The 16008-nt window shown below is 51.5% G+C and overlaps 1 protein-coding gene across 1 annotated transcript in view; it reads right to left on the bottom strand.

Annotated features, from left to right (window-relative positions):
* The window catches only part of cdk16 (cyclin dependent kinase 16), a 94508-nt gene extending 79528 nt beyond the window's left edge, over nucleotides 1-14980 (bottom strand). Inside the window, exon 1 of the mRNA XM_079239523.1 lies at nucleotides 13867-14980. The gene's annotated coding sequence lies outside the window, so the exon portion shown is untranslated. The remainder of the gene's footprint in view (nucleotides 1-13866) is intronic.
* Between the last annotated feature and the right edge of the window lie 1028 nt (nucleotides 14981-16008).

Here is a 16008-nt window from a genome sequence, read left to right as displayed (position 1 = left end):
ATGACATTAAGAGGATTTTTTGTTCGCCCTAGCATGTAGATCATGTGTATGAATTTTCATAAAGATTAATGACATGCAGTGGCGGGGCACCTAAAATAGGTGGCGCTCTCATTCAGTTTCGCCCAAACATTCTGGAGCACCTCAAAATATCAAATTTTTCGCATTCCCTTGGGGGGGTACGCAAAATTTGGTGAGTTTTTGAGCACGTTCAGGCCTCCAAAAAAGCAATTCATTTATTAGGAGAATAATAATAATAATAATAATAATAATAATAATAATAATAATAAACGCTGCAATTACAATAGGCCTTCGCACCGCCAAGGTGCTCGGGCCTAATAATAATAATAATAATAATAAACACTGCAATTACAATAGGCCTTCGCACCGCCAAGGTGCTCGGGCCTAATAATAATAAACACTGCAATTACAATAGGCCTTCGCACTGCCAAGGTGCTCGGGCCTAATAATAATAATAAACACTGCAATTACAATAGGCCTTCGCACCGCCAAGGTGCTCGGGCCTAATAATAATAATAATAATAATAAACACTGCAATTACAATAGGCCTTCGCACTGCCAAGGTGCTCGGGCCTAATTAAAACCGCAAGCGGTGATATAGGCCCTCGCACCATGGCGCCGCTCGGCATAATGCCACCGCCTCCCCTGGCAACATCCTTCCCATGCCTCTCTCAACCTAAAGTGCAGCCAGACTGCACTTCAGGCCATTTAGGCCTTATGAACGGTCACTTCCTGTCACCAAAGGGCGGGGCTAACTCATAATCTAATTATTGACATGCACAAATGTGAAGGATATGACTGGCATCATCTGTAGCAAATTTGGTGCAGGTTGGTTGTTTTTTGTGGGAGTTATGTCAGTTTTCCTTTTCATTGCATCACAGCTGCTTTGCTGCCCCGCCTCTCCTAAACGATATCCCCTATTAAAAGAAATAGCACAACTTTTAATCACACATGCCTCTTGAGCATCCTGACTCATTTGGGTTAAAGTTAGATAAAATTCTTAGAAGGAACTTCTCAAAATGCATGGCAAAGAAAATGACAGAAATTACCCTGAAAATGGCACCTTTTTCAACATGGCTGACCTCCTCTTTGATTTAGCCCATATGTCCAAGAGACTTTTTTGAAGGTGCTGGGAGGGTCTACAAGTGTCCCGAATCATATCCATGTCAGTCAATGTAGTGGGCGGGGCTGATTAATTAAAATATTGTAGGGGGCGCTATGGAGCCATTTACTATCTTCTCCACTATATTGTAATTTTACTCTATTAAGGGCATAACTTTCATGACTCATGGCAAGTATGGTGAAGATCAACAATTTCATGGCTTTGTTACAGGTACTTCCTGGTTCATGATATCAGACACTTGTTGTTGCCAAGGGGTGGGGCTAATTCATAGTCATATTATTGCATTGTATATTTTGTTCATCATGGGACTGGCATCAAATGTCTCGATTCCTGTGCTGATATGTTGTTTTATGTGGGAGTTTTAGCAATAAGTCATTGTTAATGAGACATAAAACTTTGAGGGCCCGCCCCTCCTAAACTAAATCTTCTATTAGAAGAAATAACACAACTTTAAATCACACATGCCTCCTGAGCATCCTGTGCAAGTTGGGTGTCAGTTGGACAATATCCCTAGGAGGAGTTGTTTAAAATGCATGGCAAAGAAATGACCCCAAATATGGCACCTTTTTCAAAATGGCCGACTTCCTGTTGGATTTAGCCCATATGTCCAAGAGACTTTTTTGAAAGTACTGGAAGGTTCTCCAACTGTGCTGAATTTTATTCATGTCGGTCCATGTAGTGGGCGGGGCTGATTGATTGAAATTTTGTAGGGGGCGCTATGGAGACATGCTCCATTTATTCCATAATGTTTCAATGGGGCTTAGTTCAGGGCCTTACTGTCATCAGTCATGGCAAGTATGGTGGCGGTCCAAGGTTCCATGGCTTGGTCACAGGTACTTCCTGTTTCATGGCGTTGGACCGCCATTCGCCATGTCCCGTTTAGCGTAGCGACTTGAGGTTTTTATTGTGGCATCATGAAAGGGTTTGACATGTTTTGGAGGAGTCTCAAGTGTTTGGGATCATTTGCTTAGAAGCATGACCCTCAAACGTGGAAAAAACCACTTCCTGTTGTAAGTGGGCGGGGCTTAGGTCTACACCAGCAATGGTCACAGTAATCTGTTCAGGATTGATCCCTTATTAATCCCTATAAGTTTTAGGGTGATCAGATCAAAATTGACAATTTTATAGTGATTTATGATGTCACGCCGCCGCATGGAACTTCGCCATGGCGTCACGGGCACGCCGTGCAGCGTAGAGCAACGTCCTTTATCAGATCTCTTCACCAACATGTTTTGTGATGCCTGAGTGAATTTGGGCCATGTGGTGTCCACCAAGCCAGAGTTATGGGTGTGTGAGCAAAAAACAACACTTTTGACCTCCAGGGGGCGTGGCTATTTCATAATCAAAATATTGACATATAGAACTCTGTAGGAGAGGACTGCCACCATATCTAGCAAATTTGGTGCAGAAATGTTGCTTTATGTGGGAGTTATATCCGTTTAATTTTTCATGGCGAGACATCAAACTTTGAGGCCCCGCCCCTCGTAAACTAAGTCTCCTATTAGAAGAAATAACACAACATTTAATCACACATGCCTCCTGAACATCCTGAGCAATTTGTGGCTCAGTGGGATAAAAGCTCTAGGACGAGTTCGTTAAAATGCGAGGTGCTAAAACGCCAAAATATTGACTTTGACCTTAAATGGCCGCCTTCCTGTCGACATTTCACCATGACATTAGGAGGATTTTTTGTTCGCCCTAGCATGTAGATCATGTGTATTAATTTTCATAAAGATTAACGACATGCAGTGGCGGGGCACCTAAAATAGGTGGCGCTCTCATTCAGTTTCACCCAAACATTCTGGAGCACCTCAAAATATCAAATTTTTCGTATTCCCTTGGGGGGGTACGCAAAATTTGGTGAGTTTTCGAGCACGTTCAGGCCTCCAAAAAAGCACGCGAAGCGTCCGAATAAAAATAATAAACACTGCAATTACAATAGGCCTTCGCACCGCCAAGGTGCTCGGGCCTAATAATAATAAAACCGCAAGCGGTGATATAGGCCCTCGCACCATGGCGCCGCTCGGCATAATGCCACCGCCTCCCCTGGCAACATCCTTCCCATGCCTCTCTCAACCTAAAGTGCAGCCAGACTGCACTTCAGGCCATTTAGGCCTTATGAACGGTCACTTCCTGTCACCAAGGGGCGGGGCTAACTTATCATCTAATTATTGACATGCACAAATGTGAAGGATATGACTGGCATCATCTGTAGTGAATTTGGTGCAGGTTGGTTGTTTTTTGTGGGAGTTATGTCACTTTTCCTTTTCACTGCATCACATCTGCTTTGCTGCCCCGCCTCTCCTAAACGATATCCCCTATTAAAAGACATAGCACAACTTTTAATCACACATGCCTCTTGAGCATCCTGACTCATTTGGGTTAAAGTTGGACAAAATTCTTAGGAGAAGTTCTTCAAAATGCATGGCAAAGAAAATGACAGAAATTACCCCAAAAATGGCACCTTTTTCAAAATGGCCGACTTCCTGTTGGATTTAGGCCATATGTCCAAGAGACTTTTTTGAAGGAGCTGGAAGGGTCTACAAGTGTGCTGAATTTTATCCATGTCAGACAATGTAGTGGGCGGGGCTGATTGATTGAAATATTGTAGGGGGCGCTATGGAGCCATTTACTATCTTTTCCATTATATTGTAATTTTATTTTATTAAGGACATAACTGTCATGACTCATGGCAAGTATGGTGAAGATCAACAATTTCATGGCTTTGTTACAGGTACTTCCTGGTTCATGATATCAGACACTTGTTGTTGCCAAGGGGTGGGGCTAATTCATAGTCCCATTATTGCATTGCAGATTTTGTTCATCATGGGACTGGCATCAAATGTGTCGATTCCTGTGCTGATATGTTGTTTTATGTGGGAGTTTTAGCAATAAGTCTTTGTTAATGAGACATAAAACTTTGAGGGCCCGCCCCTCCTAAACTAAATCTTCTATTAGAAGAAATAACACAACTTTAAATCACACATGCCTCCTGAGCATCCTGTGCAAGTTGGGTGTCAGTTGGACAATATCCCTAGGAGGAGTTGTTTAAAATGCATGGCAAAGAAATGACCCCAAAAATGGCACCTTTTTCAAAATGGCCGACTTCCTGTATGATTTAGCCCATATGTCCAAGAGACTTTTTTGAAGGTACTGGAAGCTTCTACAACTGTGCTGAATTTTATCCATGTCGGTCCATGTAGTGGGCGGGGCTGATTGATTGAAATTTTGTAGGGGGCGCTATGGAGGCATGCTGCATTTATTCCATAATGTTTCAATGGGGCTTAGTTCAGGGCCTTACTGTCATCAGTCATGGCAAGTTTGGTGGCGGTCCAAGGTTCCATGGCTTGGTCACAGGTACTTCCTCTTTCATGGCGTTGGACCGCCATTCGCCATGTCCCGTTTAGCGTAGCGACTTGAGGTTTTTATTGTGGCATCATGAAAGGGTTTGACATGTATTGGAGGAGGCTCAAGTGTTTGGGACCATTTGCTTAGAAGCATGACCCTCAAATGTGGAAAAAACCACTTCCTGTTGTAAGTGGGCGGGGCTTAGGGCTACACCAGCAATGGTCACAATCTGTTCAGGACTGATCCCTTATTAATCCCTATAAGTTTTAGGGTGATCAGATCAAAATAGACAATTTTATAGTGATTTATGATGTCATGCCGCCGCATGGAACTTCGCCATGGCGTCACGGGCACGCCGTGCAGCGTAGAGCAACGTCCTTTATCAGATCTCTTCACCAACATGTTTTGCGATGCCTGAGTGAATTTGGGCCATGTGGTGTCCACCAAGCCAGAGTTATGGGTGTGTGAGCAAAAAACAACACTTTTGACCTCCAGGGGGCGTGGCTATTTCATAATCAAAATATTGACATATAGAACTCTGTAGGAGGGGACTGCCATCATATCTACCAAATTTGGTGCAGAAATGTTGCTTTATGTGGGAGTTATATCCGTTTAATTTTTCATGGCGAGACATCAAACTTTGAGGCCCCGCCCCTCGTAAACTAAGTCTCCTATTAGAAGAAATAACACAACATTGAATCACACATGCCTCCTGAACATCCTGAGCAATTTGTGGCTCAGTGGGATAAAAGCTCTAGGACGAGTTCGTTAAAATGCGAGGTGCTAAAATGCCAAAATATTGACTTTGACCTAAAATGGCCGCCTTCCTGTCGACATTTCACCATGACATTAGGAGGATTTTTTCTTCGCCCTAGCATGTAGATCATGTGTATAAATTTTCATAAAGATTAACGACATGCAGTGGCGGGGCACCTAAAATAGGTGGCGCTCTCCTTCAGTTTCGCCCAAACATTCTGGAGCACCTCAAAATATCAAATTTTTCGTATTCCCTTGGGGGGGTACGCAAAATTTGGTGAGTTTTCGAGCACGTTCAGGCCTCCAAAAAAGCACGCGAAGTGTCCGAATAAAAATAATAAACACTGCAAATACAATAGGCCTTCGCACCGCCAAGGTGCTCGGGCCTAATTATGTATGAAATTAAATGCGGATCTTTTTTTTTTTTACCATGTTGTGCATTTGAAGGCATGTGCTGAGCATCAAAGGGTTAAAAATTTCTGAATAAGTGGACCATAATAATTCTAACATTTTCCAATTAAAATGACAATAATGATGTAAAAATGCAGTGACTGGAGTATCGAGCTTCACACAGGAAGAAAGCACAAGATCCAAAAAATCTGATGATCATTCAGCAGCAGAAAGACTAAAAAACCAGTCTGCAAAATGACAAGAAGTTCCAACCAGAATAATTCATTGGTTCTGTTAAAATCCTGTTTTATAAATCACGTAAACTACCACACCACAACTCTTCAGAAATGGAGACATATTTATTTCTAAATCAATCTTAATATTAATATAATAATATAAGATAACTGATTCCTAAAAATCCATATTTTCTATGTGTGATCCGTGTGATCAAATCTTGAAAGAAAGCAACGTGTTTTCATGGGGAAGGTTTCTTCCCCTCAGACTAAAAGATTAAATCCTCCTTTAATCTGGGATTTCTCTGCTTTCAAGGCATGATGATGTAGGGTTAGGATGTGTCAGCAGTCCACCCAGGATGCTTCACCTAACCCAGGATGCTTCACCTACCCCCAACCCAGGATGCTTCACCCAACCCAGGATGCTTCACCTACCCCCAACCCAGGATGCTTCACCCAACCCAGGATGCTTCACCTAACCCTGGATGCTTCACCCAACCCCAACCCAGGATGCTTCACTTAACCCCAGCCCTAACCCAGGATGCTTCATGTAACCCAGGATGCTTCATCCAACCCCAACCCAGGATGCTTCACCTACCCCAAACCCAGGATGCTTCACCCAACCCCAAATCCAGGATGCTTCACCCAACACAGGATGCTTCACCCAACCCATGATGCTTCACCTAACCCAGGATGCTTAATCGAAACCCAACCCAGGATGCTTCACCCAACCCCAACCCAGGATGCTTCACCTAACCCAGGATGCTTAATCGAAACCCAACCCAGGATGCTTCACCTAACCCTAAACCAGGATGCTTCACCTAACCCCAGCCCTAACCCAGGATGCTTCATATAACCCCAACCCAGGATGCTTCACCTAACCCAACCCAGGATGCTTCACCCAACCGAAACCCAGGATGCTTTACCTAATTCAGGATGCTTCACCCAACCCAAACCAGGATGCTTCACAAAACCGCAACCCAAAATGCTTCACAAAACCCAGGATGCATCACCTAATCCCAACCCAGGGTACTTCACCTAACCCAGGATGCTTCACCCAACCCAGGATGCATCACCTAACCCTAACCCAGGATGCTTCACCTAACCCCAACCCTAAGCCAAGATGCTTCAACCAACCCAGGATGCTTCACCTAATTCAGGATGCTTCACCCAACCCCAACCCAGGATGCTTCACCCAACCTCAACCCAGGATGCTTCACCCAACCCAGGATGCTTCACCTAACCCAGGATGCTTCACCCAACCAAAAACCAGGATGCTTTGTCTAACAAAGCCCAAACCCAGGATGCTTCACCCAACCCAGGATGCTTCACCTAACCCCAACCCTAACCCAGGATGTTTCATATAACCCAGGATGCTTCAACTAACCCCAACACAGGATGCTTCAACTAACCCCAACACAGGATACTTCACCCAACCCGGGATACTTTACCCAACCCAGGAAGCTTCACCTAATCCTAACCCAGGATGCTTCACCCAACCCAGGATGCTTCACCTAACCCAGGATGCTTCACCCAACCCAGGATGCTTCACCCAACCAAAAACCAGGATGCTTTGTCTAACAAAGCCCAAACCCAGGATGCTTCACCCAACCCAGGATGCTTCACCTAACCCCAACCCTAACCCAGGATGTTTCATATAACCCAGGATGCTTCAACTAACCCCAACACAGGATGCTTCAACTAACCCCAACACAGGATACTTCACCCAACCCGGGATACTTTACCCAACCCAGGAAGCTTCACCTAACCCTAACCCAGGATGCTTCACCCCACCCCAGGGCGCTTCACCCAACTCCACCCCAGGGTGCTTTACCCCAGGGTGCTTCACCCAACCCCACCCCAGGATGCTTTACCCATCCCAGGATGCTTTATCCTCCCCAGGATGCTTCACCCAACGAAAGATGCTTTACCCACCCCAGGATGCTTCACCCAACCCCAACCAAAGATGCTTCACCCAACCCCAACCCAGGATGCTTCACCCACCCAGGATGCTTCACATAACCCATGATGCTTCACCTAATCGCAACCATAACTCAGGATGCTTCACCCAACCCAAACCAGGATGCTTCACAAAACCGGAACCCAAAATGCTTCACAAAACCCAGGATGCATCACCTAATCCCAACCCAGGGTACTTCACCTAACCCAGGATGCTTCACTCAACCCAGGATGCATCACCTAACCCTAACCCAGGATGCTTCACCTAACCCCAACCCTAAGCCAAGATGCTTCAACCAACCCAGGATGCTTCACCTAATTCAGGATGCTTCACCCAACCTCAACCCAGGATGCTTCACCCAACCTCAACCCAGGATGCTTCACCTAACCCAGGATGCTTCACCAAAAACCAGGATGCTTCACCCAACCAAAAACCAGGATGCTTCGCCTAACAAAGCCCAAACCCAGGATGCTTCACCCAACCCAGGATGCTTCACATAACCCCAACCCTAACCCAGGATGCTTCATATAACCCAGGATGCTTCAACTAACCCGAACACAGGATGGTTCAACTAACCCCAACACAGGATACTTCACCCAACCCGGGACACTTTACCCAACCCAGGAAGCTTCACCTAATCCTAACCCGGGATGCTTCACCCAACACAGGATGCTTTTCCCAACTCCCACCCAGGATGCTTCACCTAACCCAGGATGCTTCACCCACACCAGGGCGCTTCACCCCACCCCAGGGCGCTTCACCCAACTCCACCCCAGGGTGCCTCACCCAACCCCACCCCAGGATGCTTTACCCATCTCAGGATGCTTTATCCACCCCAGGATGCTTCACCCAACCAAAGATGCTTTACCCACCCCAGGATGCTTCACCCAACCCCAACCAAAGATGCTTCACCCAACCCCAACCCAGGATGCTTCACCCACCCAGGATGCTTCACCCAACCCCAACCCAGGATGCTTCACCCAACCCAGGATGCTTCAACCCAACCCAGGATGTTCCACCCAACCCAGGATGCTCCACCCAACCAAGGGTGCCTCACCCAACCCCAACCCAGGGTGCTTCACCCAACCCCACCCCAGGATGTTTCACCCAATCCAGGATGCTTCACCCAACCCCAACCCAGGATGCTTCACCCAATCCAGGATGCTTCACCCAACCCCAACCCAGGATGCTTGACCTAACCCAGGATGCTTCACCCAACCTAGGATGCTTCAGCCAACCCAGGATGCTTCACCTAACCCTAACACAGGATGCTTCACCCAACCCGGGATACTTTACCCAACCCAGGAAGCTTCACCTAATCCTAACCCAGGATGCTTCACCCAACACAGGATGCTTTTCCCAACTCCCACCCAGGATGCTTCACCCAACCCAGGATGCTTCAACTAACCCTAACACAGGATGCTTCACCCAACCCGGGATTACTTCATCCAACCCAGGAAGCTTCACCTAATCCTAACCCGGGATGCTTCACCTAACCGAGAATGCTTCACCCAACCCAGGAAGCGTCACCCAACCCAGGAAGCGTCACCCAACCCCAACCCAGGATGCTTCACCTAACCCCAACCCAGGATGATTCACCTAACCCTAACCCACCTAACCCTCAACCAGCAGCTTGTGTGTGAAAGAAAAATCTTCAGTTGTTGAACTCAACTCTTGTGTGAAATCTTAAAATTGTGTTGGACTTTGTGCAACGGGACAGTTTGAAGCTTCAGTTCTACAGATGGTGGATAGTTTCTCTGTTCCACTATGGCCAACTGGGCGGGAGGTCCGGGTTCTGTGTCACGTGGTCTGGAAGCAAACTTCATTCTAGATGTTCCAGAGAAACCACGAGGGTTCAGTCGGCCCCCAGGTTCCATCAGATTTATAATAGTGATCCAGAACCAGACCAGGACCTGGTTCCAGACATGTTGCATCACTACGTGCCGCAATGCGTCTCTACCACCTGCTGCCGCAACGCGCTGCTACCACCTGCTGCAGAGCGTCCCTCTACCACCTGCTGCAACGCGTCGCTACCACCTGCTGCCGCAACGCGCTGCTACCACCTGCTGCAGCTCGTCCGTCTACCACCTGCTGCAACGCGTCGCTACCACCTGCTGCAACGCGTCGCTACCACCTGCTGCAACGCGTCGCTACCACCTGCTGCAGCGCGTCGCTACCACCTGCTGCAACGCGTCGCTACCACCTGCTGCAACGCGTCGCTACCACCTGCTGCAACGCGTCGCTACCACCTGCTGCAGCGCATCGCTACCACCTGCTGCAACGCGTCGCTACCACCTGCTGCAACGCGTCGCTACCACCTGCTGCAGCGCATCGCTACCAACTGGTGCAACGCGTCCCGCTACCAACTGGTGCAACGCGTCCCGCTACCTGCTGCAACGCGTCGCTACCACCTGCTGCAACGCATCGCTACCAACTGGTGCAACGCGTCCCGCTACCTGCTGCAACGCGTCGCTACCACCTGTTGCCGCAACGCGTCGCTACCACCTGTTGCCGCAACGCGTCGCTACCACCTGGTGCAGCGCGTCCTGCTACCTGCTACAACGTGTCGCTACCACCTGCTGCAGCTCGTCCTGCTACCTGCTACAACGTCTCGCTACCACCTGCTGCAGCTCGTCCTGCTACCTGCTACAACGTCTCGCTACCACCTGCTGCAGCGCGTCCCGCTACCACCTGCTGCAGCGCTCGTCGCTACCACCTGCTGCAGCTCGTCGCTACCACCTGCTGCCGCAACGCGTCGCTACCACCTGCTGCCGCAACGCGTCGCTACCACCTGCTGCCGCAACGCGTCGGTACCACCTGGTGCAGCGCGTCCCGCTACCTGCTGCAACGCGTCGCTACCACCTGCTGCAGCTCGTCCCGCTACCTGCTGCAACGCGTCGTTATCACCTGCTGCAACGCGTCGCTACCACCTGCTGCAGCTCGTCCTGCTACCTGCTACAACGTGTCGCTACCACCTGCTGCAGCTCGTCCTGCTACCTGCTACAACGTCTCGCTACCACCTGGTGCAGCGCGTCCCGCTACCTGCTGCAGCGCGTCCCGCTACCACCTGCTGCAGCTCGTCGCTACCACCTGCTGCAACGCCCCTCTACCACCTGCTGCAACGCCCCTCTACCACCTGCTGCAACGCCCCTCTACCACCTGCTGCAACGCCCCGCTACCACCTGCTGCAACGCCCCGCTACCACCTGCTGCAACGCCCCGCTACCACCTGCTGCAACGCCCCGCTACCACCTGCTGCAACGCGTCGCTACCACCTGCTGCAACGCGTCGCTACCACCTGCTGCAACGCCCCTCTACCACCTGCTGCAAGGCGTCGCTACCACCTGCTGCAACGCCCCTCTACCACCTGCTGCAACGCCCCTCTACCACCTGCTGCAACGCGTCGCTACCACCTGCTGCAACGCGTCGCTACCACCTGCTGCAACGCGTCGCTACCACCTGCTGCAACGCGTCGCTACCACCTGCTGCAACGCGTCGCTACCACCTGGTGCAACGCGTCGCTACCACCTGCTGCAGCTCGTCCCGCTACCTGCTGCAACGCGTCGCTACCACCTGCTGCAGCTCGTCCCGCTACCTGCTGCAACGCGTCGCTACCACCTGCTGCAGCTCGTCCCGCTACCTGCTGCAACGCGTCGCTACCACCTGCTGCAACGCGTCGCTACCACCTGCTGCAGCGCGTCGCTACCACCTGCTGCAGCGCGTCGCTACCACCTGCTGCAGCGCGTCGCTACCACCTGCTGCAGCGCCCCGCTACCACCTGCTGCAACGCCCCGCTACCACCTGCTGCAGCGCGTCGCTACCACCTGCTGCAGCGCGTCGCTACCACCTGCTGCAGCGCGTCGCTACCACCTGCTGCAGCGCGTCGCTACCACCTGCTGCAGCGCCCCGCTACCACCTGCTGCAGCGCCCCGCTACCACCTGCTGCAGCGCCCCGCTACCACCTGCTGCAACGCCCCGCTACCACCTGCTGCAACGCCCCGCTACCACCTGCTGCAACGCCCCGCTACCACCTGCTGCAACGCCCCGCTACCACCTGCTGCAACGCGTCGCTACCACCTGCTGCAACGCCCCTCTACCACCTGCTGCAACGCCCCTCTACCACCTGCTGCAACGCGTCGCTACCACCTGCTGCAACGCGTCGCTACCACCTGCTGCAGCGCGTCGCTACCACCTGCTGCAGCGCGTCGCTACCACCTGCTGCAGCTCGTCCCGCTACCTGCTGCAACGCCCCTCTACCACCTGCTGCAACGCCCCTCTACCACCTGCTGCAACGCCCCTCTACCACCTGCTGCAACGCGTCGCTACCACCTGCTGCAACGCGTCGCTACCACCTGCTGCAACGCGTCTCTACCACCTGCTGCAACGCCCCTCTACCACCTGCTGCAACGCCCCTCTACCACCTGCTGCAACGCCCCTCTACCACCTGCTGCAACGCCCCTCTACCACCTGCTGCAACGCGTCGCTACCACCTGCTGCAGCTCGTCCCGCTACCTGCTGCAACGCGTCGCTACCACCTGCTGCAACGCGTCGCTACCACCTGGTGCAGCGCGTCCCGCTACCTGCTGCAACGCGTCGCTACCACCTGCTGCAGCTCGTCCCGCTACCTGCTGCAACGCGTCGCTACCACCTGCTGCAACGCGTCGCTACCACCTGCTGCAACGCGTCGCTACCACCTGCTGCAACGCCCCTCTACCACCTGCTGCAACGCGTCGCTACCACCTGCTGCAACGCGTCGCTACCACCTGCTGCAACGCGTCGCTACCACCTGCTGCAGCTCGTCCCGCTACCTGCTGCAACGCGTCGCTACCACCTGCTGCAACGCGTCGCTACCACCTGCTGCAACGCGTCGCTACCACCTGCTGCAGCTCGTCCCGCTACCTGCTGCAACGCGTCGCTACCACCTGCTGCAACGCGTCACGCTACCTGCTGCAACGCGTCACGCTACCTGCTGCAACGCGTCGCTACCACCTGCTGCAGCTCGTCCCGCTACCTGCTGCAACGCGTCGCTACCACCTGCTGCAACGCGTCGCTACCACCTGCTGCAACGCCCCTCTACCACCTGCTGCAGCTCGTCCCGCTACCACCTGCTGCAGCTCGTCCCGCTACCTGCTGCAACGGGTCGCTACCACCTGCTGCAACGCGTCACGCTACCTGCTGCAACGCGTCGCTACCACCTGCTGCAGCTCGTCCCGCTACCTGCTGCAACGCGTCGCTACCACCTGCTGCAGCTCGTCCCGCTACCTGCTGCAACGCGTCGCTACCACCTGCTGCAACGCGTCGCTACCACCTGCTGCAACGCGTCGCTACCACCTGCTGCAACGCGTCGCTACCACCTGCTGCAACGCCCCTCTACCACCTGCTGCAACGCGTCGCTACCACCTGCTGCAACGCGTCGCTACCACCTGCTGCAGCTCGTCCCGCTACCTGCTGCAACGCGTCGCTACCACCTGCTGCAACGCGTCCCGCTACCTGCTGCAACGCGTCCCGCTACCTGCTGCAACGCGTCCCGCTACCTGCTGCAACGCGTCGCTACCACCTGCTGCAACGCGTCCCGCTACCTGCTGCAACGCGTCCCGCTACCTGCTGCAACGCGTCGCTACCACCTGCTGCAGCTCGTCACGCTACCTGCTGCAACGCGTCGCTACCACCTGCTGCAACGCGTCGCTACCACCTGCTGCAACGCGTCGCTACCACCTGCTGCAACGCGTCGCTACCACCTGCTGCAACGCGTCGCTACCACCTGCTGCAGCTCGTCACGCTACCTGCTGCAACGCGTCGCTACCACCTGCTGCAACGCGTCGCTACCACCTGCTGCAACGCGTCGCTACCACCTGCTGCAACGCGTCGCTACCACCTGCTGCAACGCGTCACGCTTCATGGAAATGAAGCCTCCAGACTGTGACGTCCAGCAGCTGACGGAGGATCCGGTTCCGTGGAGCTGTGAGGCCGGGACCAGAGGATCTGCAGCCGCGTGAACGGCTCCGTTGCCAGCGCGCGCAGAAGGATGCCGTGACTCACCGGGAGGAGTGTACCCGGTCTCTCCAGTCAGATCCGGTCTGTCCCGGGTTGTCTCTGGCTCCGTTTAGTTGGAAGAAGTCTCTGTTCGCTCAGCCTCCCAGTAATCTGCAGCCATATTGCTGCGTCTCTCCTCCGCTGCGTCGCGACGCTCACCGCGCCGTGAGTGACGTGTTTGACCGTGCTGCTTACGTAAGCAGCTCCTTTCCGGTGACTTTTCCACGCAGCGCACCGGTGCAGGTCTCTGCAGAGCTGGAGGACAGCACGAGACAACGACACAGTAAACACAAACACCCAGAAACAATATGCAGAAATAAAAGGCTGTTTTTCTTCTCATGTTTCCATGGCATCATAAACTGATGTCATACTTTATACCTTCAATTACATTTATTTTCGTAGTGTAATAAGATTTCTGTTTATCACGCTGCCACCACCTTTGTTAATCCGGTCTGGTCCGGTGTCAGAGGCAAGAGAGTACCCACCACACCAGTTTATAAGTATACACAACAAACTTTATTAGAAAAATGTTGATCCGGTAAAAAAATGTCTGGGTCCTGCAGATGAAATAAAGGAGTCAGTAGGCAGAGCACTACACCACGTTCTGCGTGCAAACACTGCAAACAAAAAGGAGCTATTAACACCCAAAGAGGCACACAAGAACAGCTGCACAGCAACACCACACAGCACACTAGGGGGATTCACCAAACACCCCCCCTTTAAGGACCACTGCAACACCACGTAGGTCACGCCCACATATGACGTCAGAAAGGTAAAGTGTTGCTCGGCTGACTGACCGCCTGAAATGACAGCTCCCAGACTTATAAAAGATATAAAAACTGTTAGTAAGAGTTATAAACAAATACAAAACAAAGTTATAAGAATAAAAAATAGTGACTTATCCTGCCCCGGTCTGACGACAAGACCCTCCCGTGGGGTGGAAGGATTAAAGTCTGCTGGACCCAGCGGTGTTGCGGCTCCTGCCACGAAGGGCGAACAGGCAGGGCTGATCCGCTCTCTGTGTTTGATGTCTTTGCGTGGATTCAGTTGTCGAAACAGCTCGGAGGTGCACCGCCCAGGCACTTACTAATCCCCGGACCCTAGCTACCTAAAGGAGGCATCCAGCCTCCGCTCCTAATCGCAGGAACGCAGCTCCCCTAGTCAGCTGTCTTCGCTGCCGGCAGCACTATAAGCTGCGAACAGCACCCCCCCCCACCAGAGTGCCGCCACGTACGCAGCCGCTGAGCTCGGACAATGCTTGTCAAACGCCGACAGACAGCCACACCGTCGTCCAGGGCCCCGTCGCTCCTCTCAGTCTCTCCTTTTCTCTCCTCTGCTGCAGCCGCAAATCCATCTCGCCACCCCCCCCCCCCCCACAGGTGAGCAGCATCAGTGATCAACTTCTCGTCCGACACACCCACATTACAGTATCTTATTGATTTGAATGTGTTGTTCAGAACTTAATTCTAGCTATTTACCAACATACCTGTATATCTATTTCACATCACCTTCACATTCTGGTTTTTCATCACATTTTTCACATCCACTGGGTTCCTATATTCGTATATATATATATCTCACATTCTTAATATTCCTAACATGGTCTTCAGATATTCATCATATTCCTCACATAGCTCCCACTTTTTCCTGAATCAAACTACCCAAAAGAAAACTTGGGCCCTAAAGTCTCATGAAGGAGGACCACAACCAAATCCCAATCCAGGGACCAGCTCAAAGTTCAGGATCAGAATATCATACAGAACAAGGTCCAGGACCACATTAAAATACAGGATCAAGTTAAAATACAGGGACGGGCCATACTCAAGGACATGGCCAAAGTCCAGGATCTGGATCTGTGTCCAGGATCTGATGCAGACGCAGGAAGAGTAGCTACTACCTTAGTAGTGGATAATGGGGTTCAAATGACCAAATTCAATTCAAGACCAGAAGTCTCATTTAGAAGGCTGTCACACAAAACCAGGGGTGGCTCATTAATGGTCAACTTCTGGGATTTATAAAAACAACTTGGTGGTAAAAGGTCCCACCTCCACGCCGACTCTGACCTGCCAGACGCACATCTGGAGAAACAGGAAACCAACGAAGAATAAAACCAAAGAAATGGTGTAAAGTTTGAGACATTTGTGCAAA

Source organism: Telmatherina bonti, assembly GCF_933228915.1.
Source record: "Telmatherina bonti genome assembly, chromosome: 4".
Lineage (NCBI taxonomy): Eukaryota > Metazoa > Chordata > Actinopteri > Atheriniformes > Telmatherinidae > Telmatherina > Telmatherina bonti.
Note: the sequence above shows the minus strand (reverse complement) of the source record. Positions and strands in the feature narration are given on the sequence as shown.